Source organism: Oryx dammah, unplaced genomic scaffold, assembly GCF_014754425.2.
Source record: "Oryx dammah isolate SB20612 unplaced genomic scaffold, SCBI_Odam_1.1 HiC_scaffold_3, whole genome shotgun sequence".
Classification (NCBI taxonomy): domain Eukaryota; kingdom Metazoa; phylum Chordata; class Mammalia; order Artiodactyla; family Bovidae; genus Oryx; species Oryx dammah.
This window is the reverse complement of record NW_024070187.1, coordinates 94,501,471-94,518,947: the sequence shown is the minus strand read 5'-3', so window position 1 is coordinate 94,518,947 and position 17,477 is coordinate 94,501,471. Positions and strand designations below refer to the sequence as shown.

The 17,477-nt window shown below is 39.2% G+C and overlaps 1 protein-coding gene across 1 annotated transcript in view; it reads right to left on the bottom strand.

Moving 5' to 3' along the window:
* Positions 1-17,477, bottom strand: part of CFAP299 (cilia and flagella associated protein 299) — a 700,195-nt gene that overhangs the window by 126,694 nt on the left and 556,024 nt on the right. The window lies entirely within an intron of this gene.

The following is a 17,477-nucleotide window of genomic DNA, read 5'->3' as shown; positions in this document are numbered from 1 at the left end:
CCTACACATTTTCTGTTACAAAAATAAAAATGGGGTCTCTCCTCTTTACTATAACAGTCAAAAATTGAAATCTCTTTACAAAATTAATTCCGTAGGTCAAAAATGTACAGAAAGTACATATTTCTCCTTTAACAAATATCATTGCATGGCTACAACATGTTAGACATTGTTGAATGTGCCATGGATACAGTGATAAACAAAATAGTAAAGGTCTGATCTCTTGGAACTTATGTTGAAGTAAGCAGAAGTAGACAATAGGCATGAAAAGAAAACAATACTTACAGTGAGTGATAAGTGTCATAAAGAAAATAAAGAAGATGATTGGCTACAGAAGTTCATAGTGTTAAAGGCTACTTTAGGTAGAGTGATCAGGAAAGACCTTGAGAAGATCTTTATGCCAAGACTTGAAGGCTGCGAAGAGGTAAGCCATATAGAGATCTAGAATAGGAGCCTATAAATCAAAGGGAACAGTTGATAGAAAGGCCCTAAAGTGGGAACAGGATAACAGAAATGGAAGAAGTGTAGTCTTTTCTCTGTCAAGCCAAAACACATGGATCTCAAGTTCTGTGGTGGGGGCGGGGGGTGGGGAGAAAAAAAAAAAAAACTCTAAATGTAATTGGAAAAGCTCATAATGTATTCATTTCCAAATCTAGATCAAAGTGTAGAGTTTCATGGCGAAGTTCTATATTGGGAGGAATCTGTAAACAAGATTTCCTTTTCCTCTTGAGCAATTACTGGATGGTTGCTTGTTGGGTCTTTGTATAGTCAATTATAGGGAGCACTTACAGGGGTTACCTTAGATAGCAGAGTTTCCAAAAGGGTAAAGTTAGAAAATTGAAATAATTCTTTTTCTTGTGACACTTATGAAAATATGTCGTTAACAACATGCCAACTTAAAAATGGAAGAACAGAGATATAATTTACAATTATTTGTTACTCTGCTGATGTTTTGTCTTTCAGCCTACTCTGATATGGCATTGGGTGCTGAGAATACTGTGCTAAGAAGAAACCTGAGGCCCTTTCTTAGCACAGGAGGAAGGGATATTGTGCTGGATTAGCGATGTTTCCCTCAGAAATGACTGGATGAACAAACATTCATTACTATTCCTGTGGTCAAATTAGACTCAACCCTTAGTCCCTCTCATTACCCCTACATAACTCTCAGTTAAATTTATATAGATTTCTCCATGCTCTTAGTCACTTAGCTTTTAGTTTATACAACACAAAATCTAAAAGGTTAGTAACTCAAAGAGACTTCCTGAAACTTTCACACTACTAAAGCAATAACTAGTGTTGTTATCCCAACTTAAATGAGGCCATGGGCTATTAATATTTCATATGCTGCTTGAAAGGTACTTATAATCTTTATTCCATCATGGCTGTTCCTGATGTTAGCAAGTCATGCAGGGACATGGAGATGGAAAAAAGCCCCAGAATAAGTCCTCTACTTTCAAAATGGAACTCTATTAACAATAACAACAACAAAAAGCTCTTCTGTTTCTCTCTGTTTTTGTCTCTGTCTTTCAAAATGAGAGATTTTGGAATCAAGATTTCTTGGAGATATATCAATAACCTCAGATATTCAGACAACACCACCCTTATGGCAGAAAGCAAAGAAGACTAAAGAACCTCTTGATGAAAGTGAAGGAGGAGAGTGAAAAAGTTGGCTGAAAACTCAACATTCAGAAAACTAAGATCATGGCATCTGGTCCCATCACATCATGGCAAATAGATGGGAAACAATGGAAACAGTGACAGACTTTATTTTCTTGGGCTCCAAAATCACTGCAGATGGTGATTGCAGCCATGAAATTAAAAGTCGCTTGCTCTTTGGTAGAAAAGGTACGACCAACTTAGACAGCATATTAAAAAGCAGAGATGTTACTTTGCCAACAAAGGTCTGTCTGGTCAAAGCTATGGTTTTTCCAGTAGTCATGTATGGATGTGAGAATTGGACTATAAAGAAAGCTGAGCGCCGAAGAACTGATGCTTTTGAACTGTGGTGTTGAAGAAGACTCTTGAGAGTCCCTTGGACTGCAAGGAAATCCAACCAGTCTATCCTAAAGGAGATCAGTCCTGAATTTTCATTGGAAGGACTGATGCTGAAGCTGAAACTCCAATACTTTGGCCACCTGATGTGAAGAATGAACTTATTTGGAAAGACTCTAATTTGGGAAAAACTGAAGGCAGGAGGAGAAGGGGATGACAGAGGATGACATGGTTGGATGGCATCACCAACTTGATGGACATGAGTTTGAGTAGGCTCTGGGAGTTGGTGATGGACAGGGAAGCCTGGCCTGCTGCAGTCCATGGGGTCGCAGAGTCAGACACGACTGAGCGACTGAACTGAACTCATTGTTTCAATAGGATTTAGAAAATGTTATAAATAATTATTTTAAATTTCTCTACTAACTTTTTTCTTTTAATGAATATAATAGCTTTATTGAGGTATAGTTTACATAACATAAAATTCCTACCAAAGTTTTAAGTGTAAAATTCAATAGCTTTTAGTATATTTGTAGAGCAGTGTAATACAATCTAGCTTTAGAAATTTTTCATCACCCAGAAAAGATCCCCTGTGCCCATTTGCGTTCATCCCTGTTCACATCCCCAGGTCCCAGGCAACCAGTAATCTACTCTGTATCTCTATAGACTTGCCTTTTCTGAATTTTTTCATATAAATGGAATCACACAGTATATGGTTTTATTCACTCTAATAACTTTTTAATCACAGTTAATTTCCCAAAAGACACATGAAAACTATACTTCATATACTGAAGAGCTCTTCTAAATGATGATGTTATGTTTATAAAAGAAAATTTTCCAAAATGTTCATTGTCCTTAGATATGACCCTTTAATCCTTTCTAGAATAAGATGCTTTACTGTCTAAGCCTGAATAAGTCAAGTTATAACCAATACAAGTATTTCAGGAAATCAAATGATATTCATTTGAATGCATGACTCAGTTCACTTCAGTTCAGTCACTTAGTCATGTCCAACTCTTTGCAACCCCATGGACTGCAGCATGCCAGGCCTCCCTGTCAATCACCAACTCCTGGAGCCCACTCAACCTCATGTCCACTGAGTCAGTGATGCCATCCAACCATCTCATCCTCTGTTGTCCCCTTCTCCTCCTGGCTTCAATCTTTCCCAGCATCAGGGTCTTTTCCAATGAGTCAGTTCTTCATACCAGGTGGCCAAAGTATTGGAGTTTCAGCTTCAGCATCAGTCCTTCCAATGAGTATTCAGGACTGATTTCCTCTAGGATGGATCGGTTGGATCTCTTTGCAGTCCAAGGGACTCTCAAGAGTCTTCTCCAACATCACAGTTCAAAAGTATCAATTCTTCAGCACTCAGCTTTCTTTATAGTCCAACTCTCACATCTGTACATGACTACTGGAAAAACCATAGCTTTGACTCGATGGACCTTTGTTGGCAAAGTCCAAAGTTCTACATTTATTTGCCACCTAAGCAAGAGAATCTGGTAAAGAATCCCCCTGCCAATGCAGGAGATGTAAGAGATGCAGCTTCAACCCCTGGGTTGGAAAGATCCCCTGGAGAAGGAAATGGTAACCCACTTCAGTATTCTTGCTGGAAGACTCCCATGTACAGAGAAGCCTGGTGGGTTACAGACTATGTGTCACAGAGTCAGATATGACAGAACGTCTGAGCAAGTAAGGAAGCAAAAGACACGAATTTCTAAGCAACAAAAATGATAGCAATGAAAAACATAAGAAGAAGATATTGATAAATATCGACACAAGCATTCTTGAAATTGAAGTGAGAGCTCAGATACTAAAAAGGATGTGGAAACTGAGACTTTACTGAGATGGTCTGTGACCTCAAGTGTGAACCAAAAAACTTATGGAATGCTGAGTTAGGTCCTCATTACTTCTCATGTGTTTGGAGAAGATGAATTAAAGCACAATTTAGACCATTAATATATCATTTGGATCTTTGGCTGCTTGTCTTTTTCCCAGAAGTGGATTAAAATACAAATTCATAAAGTTGTTATGGGCTGAGTACATATGTTGCCTGATTTTTCTTGCCAAATACTAATGAGGAGACATAAACCTGATACACTGAAATGGGACTTTTCAACAGTGAAGCCAAAGTCACTTGTAAAAAAGCATACTAAGCAGTATGCTGCTGCATAAAAACTGAACCATCCATTTCAGGGCACGAAAGCTGTCCGACGAGCTAAGTTCTGGTAACTCCCTCCTGAGACTGTCAGCATGCCCCCTGATAAAGACAAATGAAGAATCTTTATTTCTTAGAATTTTAAGATCCTGGAATGCTTTTATGAATCATTAGCTTTAGGGAATCATTTTGGTTTGGAAGAGACATGATTTTGCTAAATGAAGTCTCAGTTTTGACAAACAATTGTTTTCTAACATTTTAAAATTTTCATTATAAATTTCTCTGATACAAATTGTTTTCTGATTTCTTTATGCTGATAATTATTTCAGACTTCTATATCTTTATTCATTTGCAGTTAGATATCTCCTTTCACTGTTCACACAGTTCTCAGGGTTATGGGGGAAGATGGTTCTTTGTCTTCCCTGTTAAAGGCTTATTCTAAGAACCAGCAAGCTTTTACTTCCACATTCTGTTGCCCAGGGGAATTCCTGGTGGTTCATATCTGCCTGCAATACAGGAGACCATGGTTTGATCTCTGGGTTGGGAAGATCCCTTGGACAAGGAAATGCAATCCATTCTTACCTGGGAAATCCATGGACAGAAGAGCCTGGTGGGCTAAAGTCCATGGGGTCACAAGAGTGGGACACGACTGAGTGACTAGACCACCATCACCACATGTTGCCCAAAGCAGGTCAAAAAGCAGCTCAGTTTCAAGAGGCAGGCAGACTGACTTCTCTTGATGCTAGCAGTTGCAAAGTATCATTGCAAAGGGGCATGGGTAAAGGACAAAGTGGAGAATGGTAGCCATTATTTTGTAATTTAAGTATTTATCATATAGAACCTAAGAGTTTTGCTTATTTTTTTAACAATTAGAGATTTTATTTCTGAGGGAAATTATTGACTTTACTATTTTTACTCTTCTAGATTATAAAAATATCCATATTTTAAAATGGTTCTTTTTTGCATCACTAATGAGGTTAAGAATAACTTAGGAATGCCTGATCTCACTGTAGTATCCTAAATGTTCTGGAAATTTTAGTGAATGAAAGTAATATCAGTGCTCTGTGGTGACCTACCTAAATGGAAAGGAAGTCTAAAAAAGAAGGGATGAATGTATATTTAGTTGATTCACTTCGCTGTACCTCAGTAAAAATTAATTAAAAAACAATAGCAAGAAAAAACCCCCAAAAGTATATATTATGCATGCTAAGTCGCTTCAGTCGTGTCCAACCCTTTGCAACCCTATGGACTGCAGCCTGCCAGGCTCCTCTGCCCAAGGGATTCTCCAAGCAAGAATACTGGAGAGGGTTGCCATTTACTTTTCCAGGGGATCTTCCTGACTCAGGGATGGAATCCGAGTCTCTTTACATCTCCTGTATTGGCAGGCAGGTTCTTTACCACTAGTGCCACATGGAAACCCCAAAACATGTGCCTCAAGAAATAGCCAAGTTAAAACTAGAGAGGTCCGCTGGAATATATTATAGAAGCTCTAAGTACTGGAAAAAAGAAAAATTATTTTATTTGTATACGAACTGATAATTTACTTAGAAAATCAGAGATAGTTAACTGAAACCAACACAAAATATCTATACAAAAAATACAGTAATAGCTAGACAGCAAAAACTAACACAATATTGTAAAGCAATTATACTCCAATTTTTAAAAAGTAGCTTGGTCTTGCATTGGCAATAACCTATTAGAATATTTCACACACAACCTTTATTTGCATTCTGCTTTTTTAAAATTATAACTCTCCTCCAAACATTTTTTTATGAAAAACTTTTCTAAAATAACATAAACTAACATAAAAATCAAAAGGTTGAGCATCTTTTCATGTGTTTGTTAGCCATCCATATGTCTTCTTTGGAGAAATGTCTATTTAGTTCTTTGGCCCATTTTTTGATTGGGTCGTTTATTTTTCTGGAATTGAGCTGCAGGAGTTGCTTGTATATTTTTGAGATTAGTTGTTTGTCAGTTGCTTCATTTGCTATTATTTTCTCCCATTCGGAAGGCTGTCTTTTCACTTTGCTTATATTTTCCTTTGTTGTGCAGAAGCTTTTAATTTTAATTAGGTGCCATTTGTTTATTTTTGCTTAATGAGGTACCACTTCACACCAGTCAGAATGGCTGCGATCCAAAAATCTGCAAGCAATAAATGCTGGAGAGGGTGTGGAGAGAAGGGAACCCTCCTACACTGTTGGTGGGAATGCAAACTAGTACAGCCACTATGGAGAACAGTGTGGAGATTCCTTAAAAAATTGCAAATAGAACTGCCTTATGACCCAGCAATCCCACTGCTGGGCATACACACTGAGGAAACCAGAAGTGAAAGAGACACATGTACCCCAATGTTCATCACAGCACTGTTTATAATAGCCAGGATATGGAAACAACCTAGATGTCTATCAGCAGATGAATGGATAAGAAAGCTGTGGTACATACACACAATGGAGTATTACTCAGCTGTTAAAAAGAATACATTTGAATCAGTTCTGATGAGATGGATGAAACTGGAGCCGATTATACAGAGTGAAGTAAGCCAGAAAGAAAAACACCAATACAGTATACTAACACATATATATGGAATTTAGAAAGATGGCAATGATGACCCTGTATGCAGGACAGCAAAAAAAGACACAGATGTGTATAGCAGACTTTTGGACTCAGAGGGAGAGGAGAGGGTGAGATGATTTGGGAGAATGGCATTGAAACATGTATAATATCATGTAAGAATCAAATTGCCAGTCTATGTCTGATGCAGGATACAGCATGCTTGGGGGCTGGTACACGGGGATGACCCAGAGAGATGTTGTGGGGAGGCGGGTGGGAGGGGGGTTCATGTTTGGGAATGCATGTACACCCGTGGTGGATTCATGTCAATGTATGGCAAAACCAATACAGAATTGTAAAGTAAAACAAAAAATAAATTTAAAAAAATCAAAAGGTTATGTTGCTGAAGGAAATTTATTATTACAAAATAAATGTATTAAAAAATTTAAGCAAAATACCTGTGGGTTACTTTTGATTCTTTGAAATTTTACCTTAAGTATAAAGGTTAACATTCAACTGGTAAAGAATCTGCCAGCAATGCAGGCGATTCCGGTTCAATTCCTGGGTTGGGAAGTTCCCCTGGAGAAGGGAATGGCTGCCCACTCCAGTATTCTTGGGCTTCCCTGGTGACTCAGATGGTAAAGAATCCACCTGCAGTGGGAGACTTGGGTTCAATCCCTGTGTTGGGAAGATCACCTGGAGGAGGGAACGGCTACCCACTCCAGGATTCTTGCCTGGAGAATTCCACAGACAGAGGAGCCTGGCAGGCTCCAGTCCATGAGGTCAGAAAGCATTGGACATGACTGAGCGACTTTCACTTCACTCCACATTACCCAAGGTAATTTTGAAGAGGAAAAATAAACAGCAGAACTTGCATTATTAGATATAAAGTTGCAATAATTAAATCTTATATCATTGACACAGTGATGCATAATGAAAAGTAATAACTTCAGAAACACACCCCTACACAAATGTGTATACTGCATAATAGTGTATTTTCTAAATTTTCTACAATGGGTGTCTATGTTTTGTTTTTCTTTCAGGTTTTTTTTTATAGAACATTTTAAAAGTCATTGTTGAATTTGTTACAATATTGCATTTGTTCTATGTTTTTGTATTTTGGCTACAAGACATGTGAGACTTAGCTCCCTAACCAGGGATTGAACCCACATCCTCTGCATTGGAAGGCAAAGTCTTAACCACTGGACCACCAGGGAAGTCTCATGTCTACACTTGCTTTAACTACATGATTCCATAATTTTCTGTGAAAACACACACCTCTCTGACCTGTACCTCCTATCTTTCTAGGTCACAGATGCTGGCACCCTTTCAGATCTTTGAGCTGCTGATTCATTAAACCACCATGTTTCATCACTATTTACTATCCTGTTTATATAGTCAGTTCTCTCTTTATCCAGCTAAGAGTCCATGGTACATGCAGTATCATAATTGTTCACTTGCATACCTTTTCAAATTTCTTGCACATATCCTGTCACACTCATGAAAAAAATTCCACCGTGGTTTCAACCCAACATTCCTTTTATTGTTTTTTACTAAGCAATGACTGATTTTGGCTTGAGAAAAAGAAAACTAGAACGACTGGACTCAAAAAACCAATGACTACAAACTCCTTTGTACCTATATAGCACTTACATAATAATTGTCTATGATAGCTCTCCCTCTCTCCAACACTCCCATTCTTTTTCATATCTTCTGTCCTCAAACTTTCAACAATACCCCCTTTCTCATATTCAAAGTTTTTTTTATCTGAAAGTAGAAGCATCTGGGGAATATCCTCTGCTTGTCACCAAAATTTAAAAAGTATATCTTTTTCTCTGTGCACTTCCTATTTTATATTGTAGTATTTGAAGTCCTTTCAGACTGGGCTTCATATCTTTATCTAACTTGTATGCTTAATATGATATCTCAAAGGTATATAACCAACATAGTTTTCTATTTTAGGTGATTGAACAAAGTCTAGCAATATAATCTGCCAAGGTGCGATTTACTCAATCATGCTTCACAGAAAGTATCACCATGTAACAAAATAATATTAGTGATAAGATCTAACTTCTAAAGAGTATTTACAAAAAAAAAATAATAAATAAATAAATAAATAAAGAGTATTTACTATGTGTCTAATCTTCTCTCATTTAATCCTAACAGGAGTCTCACAATGTAGGTACCATTAATAATCCTATTTTATAGATAAGAAAACCAAAGCAGGAAGTGCTAGGCACAGGCTTACATGGTTAACATGTCAGAATTCCAACAGAAAATAGTGGCAATATTTGTTTATTATGCAGGGATTAATGGATGGTATGAAGGGGCACCAGAAGGGATACTGCCTGAAGCCAGGGCTATGAGTACTGATGCTGACACTATTCCTGCCACAAACCTCTCCTCACCCCCAAGTAGCAGAATTTATCACAACCCAAGAGGGAGAGAGAGATATACAGACTGAAAACATTCTGGAGAAGAGCAGATACTTGATGTCAAGGGGACAGAGAGAGCTGTAAGTAGAAGGGAATAAACACCTTACTGCTGGAGCCTCATACTGATTATATCTAACTGGGGCCAGAACCCTGATACCATGCATGTAGTCACCAGCCTTCTTAGGCAGAGAGGAGGGTGCAGAGAAGAATGGAAGAGGCTCTGAAGAAATAAAACCAAGGTATGAGGAACAGTTACTGATAACGCTGGGATCTGTACCCACGCCGTTGACTATATATACCTAACTTGGGCTTCCCAGGTGACTCAGTGATAAAGAATCCATCTGCCAATACAGTGGATGTGGGTTTGATCCCTGGGTTGGGAAGATCCCCTGGAGAAGGAAGAGGCTACTAAGTCCATTATTCTTGCCTGGAGAATCCCGTGGACAGAGGAGCTTGGTAGGTTATAGTCCATGGGGTCGCAAAGAGTTGGACACAACTGAGCTGCTAAAGAACAACAACTTGACTATGAAGCCTCTGCTAGGCTTGTGGGGTGGCAGGCGGGGAGGGAGGTTTTATTTTCAATTCAGATTCCAAAAACAAAATGATTCTTATGAACAGGAGACTTTTATTTCCTTTCCACCATTGACATTGATGGAACATTCATCTTATAAGCCTAATACAATTGCCTAGGAGAATAAGGGACCATCTGGGAATAAGAGAAAAATGACTACAATAGTGCACGTGGACTCTCTTTAGCAAGCTTATACACACTTAGAATTTTGCAGGGTGTTATTGGTTTGGATGAAAGGGCTTCAGGTACCTTAGAAGACTAAGAAACCAGAAATAAGAGAGGCTGACAGTGTGGTCATCCCAGTGGAATAACTGCATCCTGACAATGAGGATATGACAAAGCCAGAACACAGTCTCATCAATTAACAAGGCTAATTATGGGTTAAAACCACTTCCTTAGTGAGATGAAACTATAAATTGATATCTGAACTCACTATATAGTGAGGTTCTATAATTCATTGAATATGAATGTGTAATAAATTATTTATCATTCTCATTATAGACTGGATTCTGTCAACTTCAAAAAATCTTTTCATTGCCTCCATACGATCCTAAGTTAGAAAACTCACCTATATTTTTAAATATAGGCTCCTGAATACAGTTAATCACTTAATACTATGCTTTGGAGGGACTCATTCAAATATACTTAATGGGAGACAAGGGTGTACTGGGTGCTGTCCTAGGTGCTGGAATAATACTGACCAAAGTAAGAACCTGACCTCATGCAGTTCACAGTCTAATGAAGAAGACAGACAACTCCATCCAGAAATCTGGAATGAACTTCTCCTTTATCATGTGTGCATTTTCTCTTATTCTTTGACCTCATCTTCTTGGAGGATTTTGTGGACCTTCTGGAGAAAACAAAGACTTATCCAAGGGTTTAGTAAGTGCCCACCTCTTCCTCCTCAGACCCCAAAGAGAGGTGATGGCACCCCACCCAGCAGTCAGTAAGCAAATGAACAAAAGAAATCCATGTAGCATTACCTAGAATGTGAAAGGCAGGGTGACCAAATGGAAAGTTATAAGAATTAGGTAAAATATAACTATTATAAAAGTAGAAAAGTCCTAAATATTGCTATTCAATGCTGAACACATTTCAGACATATGGAAATGGGAATCGGTAAGAGACCAGTGTATTAAAGGAAAATTTTAGGACATTCACTCATTTTCCTATTTAATGAATATTTATTGGGAACCTATAAGCAAATCACTGTTCTAGGCACTGACAATGAGTCATAAATAAGATAAGATCCCTGCTCTCAGTACAATGTTTTTCAGTAAAGAAAGAAGAATCATAAATAGGTAAACAAATAATTGCAAGTAGAGACACTGTGCTGTGAGAACACTGGAGTGGCTATTAATTGGAAAGAACGTAGGTACTTTAGACAGGGAGGTAGAATCGGGCGTCTCTGAGAAGGAATTGTTTTAATTGAAACTTGACTAATGAGAAAGCCAGGGAAAGATGCTAGGGAATAACATTCCAGGCAGAAGGAATAGTGAATCCAAAGGCCTTCTTACAGGAAATCAACTGGCTTTTCCTAAAAGTAGAAAGGTCATTGTGTCCAGATTATAGTGAGACTAGAGAAGGGGGCAGGGAAGGGAGGACATGAGATAAATTTTAGGATTAAGTAGGACCCAAATTCTGTAGATTAAGTAGGCTCTAAGAATAACTTTCAATTTGACTTAAATGCAATAGGAAGTCACTGAGTAGTTTCATGTAACAAAGTACCATGAATTTTAATTTAAAGATATCACTTAGGAATTTCAAAGCTCTTTCCTAGAAGAAAGTGTGGAGCTGGAGCAGACTGTGGTATGATACGAATGGAGGACAGAGCAGAAAAAACAACTGAGACATATAAGACTTTGTGGCTCAGATGGTAAAAGCGTCTGCCTACAATGCGGGAGATCCAGGTTCAATTCCCGGGTTGGGAAGATCCCCTGGAGAAGGAAATGGCAACCCACTCCAGTACTCTTGCCTAGAAAATTCCATGGATGGAAGGAGCCTGGCGGGCTACAGTCTGTGGGGTCACAAAGAGTTGGACACGACTGAGCGACTTCACTTCACTTCACTTCACTTCAGGACTAGAGGGCTGGTGCAAACCAACATAAGCCCAACAGACATAAGCTCTATTTAGGACTTCCCTGGTCGCTCAGAGGTTAAAGCGTCTGCCTGGAATGCAGGAGACCAGGGTTCCATCCCTGGGTCGGGAAGATCCCCTGGAGAAGGAAATGGCAACCCACTCCAGTACTCTTGCCTGGAGAATCCCATGGAGGGAGAAGCCTGGTAGGCTACAGTCTATGGGGTCGCAAAGAGTCAGACACGACTGAGCGACTTCACTAGACATGTTTTAAAAAGCTTACCAGGGGGCGCTATTGGTAAAGAACCCACCTGCCAATGCAGCAGACATAAGAGACGCAGATTTGATCCCTGGTTTGGGAAGATCTCTTGAAGAAGGGAAAGGCAACCCGCTCCAGTATTCTTTCCTGCAGAATGCCATGGGCAGAGGAGCCTGGTGGACTACAGTCCATAGGGTGGCAAAAAGTCAAACATCCTGAGCAACTAACACTTTCATTTTTAGTCAGGTTTTAGGCAGCAAATTGACATCTGACTTACATTATGATTGAAGAAATGGTGATAAGATTGGATTTAGGAAGAATACTCCAGACCCTCAAATCCTATCCACCACTCACTCCTGCAAAGAGTCTTAAGGAAATGAAAACTCAAGGTGAGTTAAGTTCATGATTCCTTGGGGGTTTTGTTGGCAATACCTGGTGTCATAGCCTGAGGACTTAGGCTGAACCACGTGAAAGAGCAACTGTTTTTTAGATGCCCAAGGTGACCCTGAGTCTAAGACCACAGGTGGTTGAAAGGCCTCCTCTTCCCACGTCTCACTTAAGCTCATACTCAAGCTTCAGCTATTGTTATTAAAATCCAGTGTTTGTTAAACAATCAGACTGAGTCAAGCACTCTGCAGATTGGGGCATGCACTGTGCTAAACACTTCACATGCATTTCATTTTTCACATGCAAGTGTTTCCATGCACGTGCAAACACTTCACATAAACATCTCACCTAGTACTTGCAGTGAACTTACTAAATAAGCACACAGATTGCCTCCACATTACTGATTAGAAAACTGTGATTTGAGAGAAGTAATTTCCCCAAGTTACAGCCATATGTGACAGAGCTAGAATTAGAAACCTAATTTGTCTGATTCCTGAGTCTATTTTCATCCCTGTTATGATCAACCTCCCCTCTACCACCCTGACGGTGAGGAAAGGACAAAGAAATTAGCTAGAGATTTGAAAATGTGATAAGAGGTGCCAACCATTTCCTAGTGTCCAGGATAGAACTGGTTAATAACTTGGCCAAGTTCACCCATACTGTAGGTGGTGGAGACAGGATTAGGATTCAGTAGCCCATGGATATTGCCCAATAACATGCTGCAGCCTCTTCTATGTATAATTTTTTTTTTCTGTCCAGAGGAAGATCCAGACAAAGTATGGATCTTCTCCCTCATACCAGCCCCAAGGAGAAGGATGAGTCAGGCTCCAGGATGTGTCTAGCAGAGGGACTAGGGGCATGCAGTCTCTTTTCCTTGCTGACACACTGAGAAAAACTGGGAACAGATTAGGTAGTTTCCTCTTGGCCTTAGAAAGAGATTCTGGCCTGTTTTCTTGCCAATACTTTCTCATTAGACTGATAAACAAAGATTTATAGAAGAGGGTCTGGGTTAAAAGGTGACAAGAAGTTCTTCTCAGTCTATTTCAAGTATTTTGAGTCACTTAGGACAAAATGTAGTACAGACAAAAAGGTATCCTTCTCATTTAGTTTTACTCATCATCAGATTTGGGACAAAAGCCTCATTTTAAAAGAGGTACCTGTTTGCTTGGATTATTGTTTTAGCATCCAATTAGTTAAAGTTTTAGTTGTTACACAAGTTTTAGTTGTCTGAGGATCAAATATAATTTTTTGGATTTAGTTTGAAATATAGGTGGCTCAGAGGGTAAAGTGTCTGCCTGCAAAGTGGGAGATCTGGGTACGATCCCTGGGTTGGGAAGATCCCCTGGAGGAGGAAATGGCACCACTCCAGTATTCTTGCCTAGAAAATCCCAAGGGCAGAGGAACCTGGCAGGGTACAGTCTATAGGGTTGCAGAGTCAGACACGACTGAGTGACTTCATTTTCACTTTATAATTGTAACACTACCTTAGATGTAACTTACATTGTGTGCTCAGGCACTCTGTTGTATTCAACTCTTTGGGACCCCATGGACTGTAGCCTGCCAGGCTTCTCTGTTCATGGGATTTTTGAGGCAAGAATACTGGAGTGGGTTGCCATTTCCTACTCCAAGTGATCTTCCTCACCCAGGGATTGAACCAGCATCTTTTGTGTCTCCTGCACTGGCAGGAGGATATTTTACCACTGTGCCACCTGGAAAGTCCATAACTTATATTATCCAGCATAATCTTATAATATTTTAATTACTTCCTTGGTTTCTAAAAATCATGTTTAAGGAGTATATTGTGAAGGGAATTTTTGAGCCTGTGTGGACTGTCTGCTCATCAGGGCAGAATAATACAGTCAGGACTGGGTTGGGACATCAACTTAGGTGGGGGGTATAAAATGTCTTTTGCGCAGGGACCTTTGTATGGTCACTCTGAGCATTAAGATCTTTAAGACCAGTGCTCTAGAGGTATTTCCTTTTAGATAAAAAGAGTTTGTGGCCTTTATTGACAATGAAACCACAAAAGTGAGGCTAATTGAATAGCTAGGCTTGAATTAATATGCCTACCTCAGTCAAAGGTGATGCACTGATTCCAATGCCATATGAAAATGAGCACCAGTCAGCAGCTCCATTATTCAATGTGTAAAGTGTTTATTGCTATTGTGGGCTAGGCACATGGATAAATAAGACAACATCTTTGCCCTCAGTCTTCCTATATTCTAATGTATTGTACAAGGAACTCTATCCAATGCTCTGTGGTGACCTAAATGGGAGGAGAATATATTATAAAAAAGAGGAGATATATGTATCTACGGGCTTCCCAGATGGCGCTAGTAGTAAAGAACCTGAATTCCAATACAGGAGGCATAAGTGACGTGGGTTTGATCCCTGGGTTGGGAATATCCCCTGGAGGTGGGGTGGCAACCCACTCCACTATTCTTGCCTGGAGAATCCTAGGACACAGGAGACTCATGGGCTATAGTTCATAGGGTTGCAAAGAGTCAGACACAACTGAAACAACTTGACGTATTTATCCTTCTTGGAAACATTTAGTTGTTATGAGTGGCAGTTTGAGACAGTGGAAAGAGTCTAGCCTGAGTAGGAAGGATAACATCAGGGGCTAGTCTCAGTTCTGCCTTTAACCAGCTATATGACCAGAGATAAGCAACTTAAGCTTTTGCAACTCATTTTCCTCATGCATAAAAGGAAAGTGGCAGGAATGATTAAACATCTGAATCTAAAAATCTAAGAAGTAAACACAGTTTTGGGGAGGCTATTTTTTTTTGGTGTTTTCCAAAAATTCTGGAATAACTTGTGTGCTTAATAAATATTAAATAAAAATAAGATCATCTTGATCCTCTTCTTCCTTGCTCATAAGTCCAGAGGATCTTTAAAGAACATAAAACTCTTATGTATCATGCTAGGGAAAAAAATAAAAACAAACTCTGAGAATAAGCATTAGATAAAAAGAACTGCCCTTAATCCTAAACTCTCTGAAATTCAAAATATGCAGGATGTGGTTTAAGGGTAATGTGCAGATACAACATTGTGATCTCAAGATTACAAAAATAATAAATGTGTGTTTATCTTTGTTATCTGCCCATTTAAAATACCTTTCCTCTTAACCATGATAATTATGTCCAAACAACACAGTAGCATTTACCTTTAAGACAAAATACCAACTTGTCTACTTATATTGACAGCAATTTAAAATATCAAGTCATCCAAGTCCTTTCTGCCTGTATGACTTGTTTAGGCACTTTAAGCCTATGATAAATATTACTGATAGGCACAGCCACAGAAACAGCTGATGCTATACCTTATTAATTGGTGCTTCCCAGGACGCTCAGTGGTAAAGATCTGCCTGCAGTGCTGGAGATGCAGGAGACAAAGGTTTAATTCCTGAGTAGGGAAGATCCCCTGGAAGAGAGCATGGCAACCCACTCCAGGATTCTTGCCTGGAGAATCCCACAAACAGAGGAGACTTGAGGGCTACAGTCCAAAAGAGTTGGACACGACTGAAGTGATGGAGCACGTTCTCACATAGTTTATTAATTAATGAAGATTAGAACATAACATATACCATCTAGTTGAAACCACATATTTTGATTATGAGAAACATGAATTTGAATGTGGATCATTCAAACCTGAAATGTCAAATTTGTGAATTTTTCATAAACAGATACTTATTTACATTAGCAAAGCAGATAGATTAATAGATGAATTTATTGAATTTTCCTGAGTTAAGCACCTAAAAGTGATGTCTTTGCAAGATAGTTTTCACAAAAGTTAACTCATTTGCAGTTCCCAACAATCCTGTAAGGCAATTTCATCATCTGTAGAGTGAATGCAGTCTGTAGAGTAGGTACAACAATAACACGTCAGATAAATTAAGCTTCAGCATTGACTGGGGTCTTCGTTCCTGGGACTTTGATCATTTCTTGGACATTTCCAGAAACTTCAAGTTCTCAGAAGCAAGGAAGACAAGTAAATTGCCCTAGGTTGGCACCACAAACAGAGAGGGGGCTTTTATTACCTTAAAACACATTCGGGGATTTTTTAAAATGGGTATTCCATAGAAAATATCTTATTTTTCTTTTTCACTTAAAAAAAAATTGGGGTATAGTTGCTCTGGGGGCTTCCCCAGTGGCTCAGTGGTAAAGAATCTCCCTACAATGCAGGGGACATGAGAGACACGGGTTCAATCCTTGGGTTAGGAAGATCCCCTGGAGGAAGAAATGACAACCCATTTCAGCATTCTTGCCTGGAAAAAAAATCCCATGGACAGAAAAGCCTGGCAGGCTTCAGTCCATGGGGTTGCAAAGAGTTTGACATGAGTGAGTAACTTAGCGCACACACACACACACACACACACACACACACACACGGTTGCTTTACAATGCTGTGTTAGTTTCTGCTGTTTGATGAAGTGAATATGTATACATATAGCCCCTCCCTCTTGGACCTCTTTTTCCCACCCCCACCCCCATCTCATGCATCTAGGTTACCACAAAGAAGACATACAGATGGCCAACAGGCATGTGAAAAGATCCCCACTATCACTAATTATTAGAGAAATGCAGATCAAAACTACAATGAGGAATCACTCCACACTGGTCTGAATGGCCATCATCAAAAATATCTGCGAACAATAAATGCTGGAGAGGGCTGGTGGAAAGGGTATAGAGAAAAGGGGACCCTCTTCACTGTTGGTGGGAATGTAAATAGATAGAGCCACTATGGAGAACAATGTGGAGGTTCCTTAAAAAACTGAAAGTAGAGCTATTATATGACCCAGCAATCCCACTCCTGGGGCCAATATCCTGAGAAATCCAAAGTCTTTTAAAAACCATCTAGTCCCTTGGGAATTTCTATTTGAGAATGTGAGTTTACAATGACAGTGACCGAGAATTTGGCTTTTATGAGGCATTTACCTTATTAAAGTGAATTATCTTCTACTTTTAAAATATATCTACAGTATATCCTGGTTTAATACATAGGGAACAAATCGCTAGAGGGGCAGTTTTCCAGGATGAGGAAACAGCACAATGGCC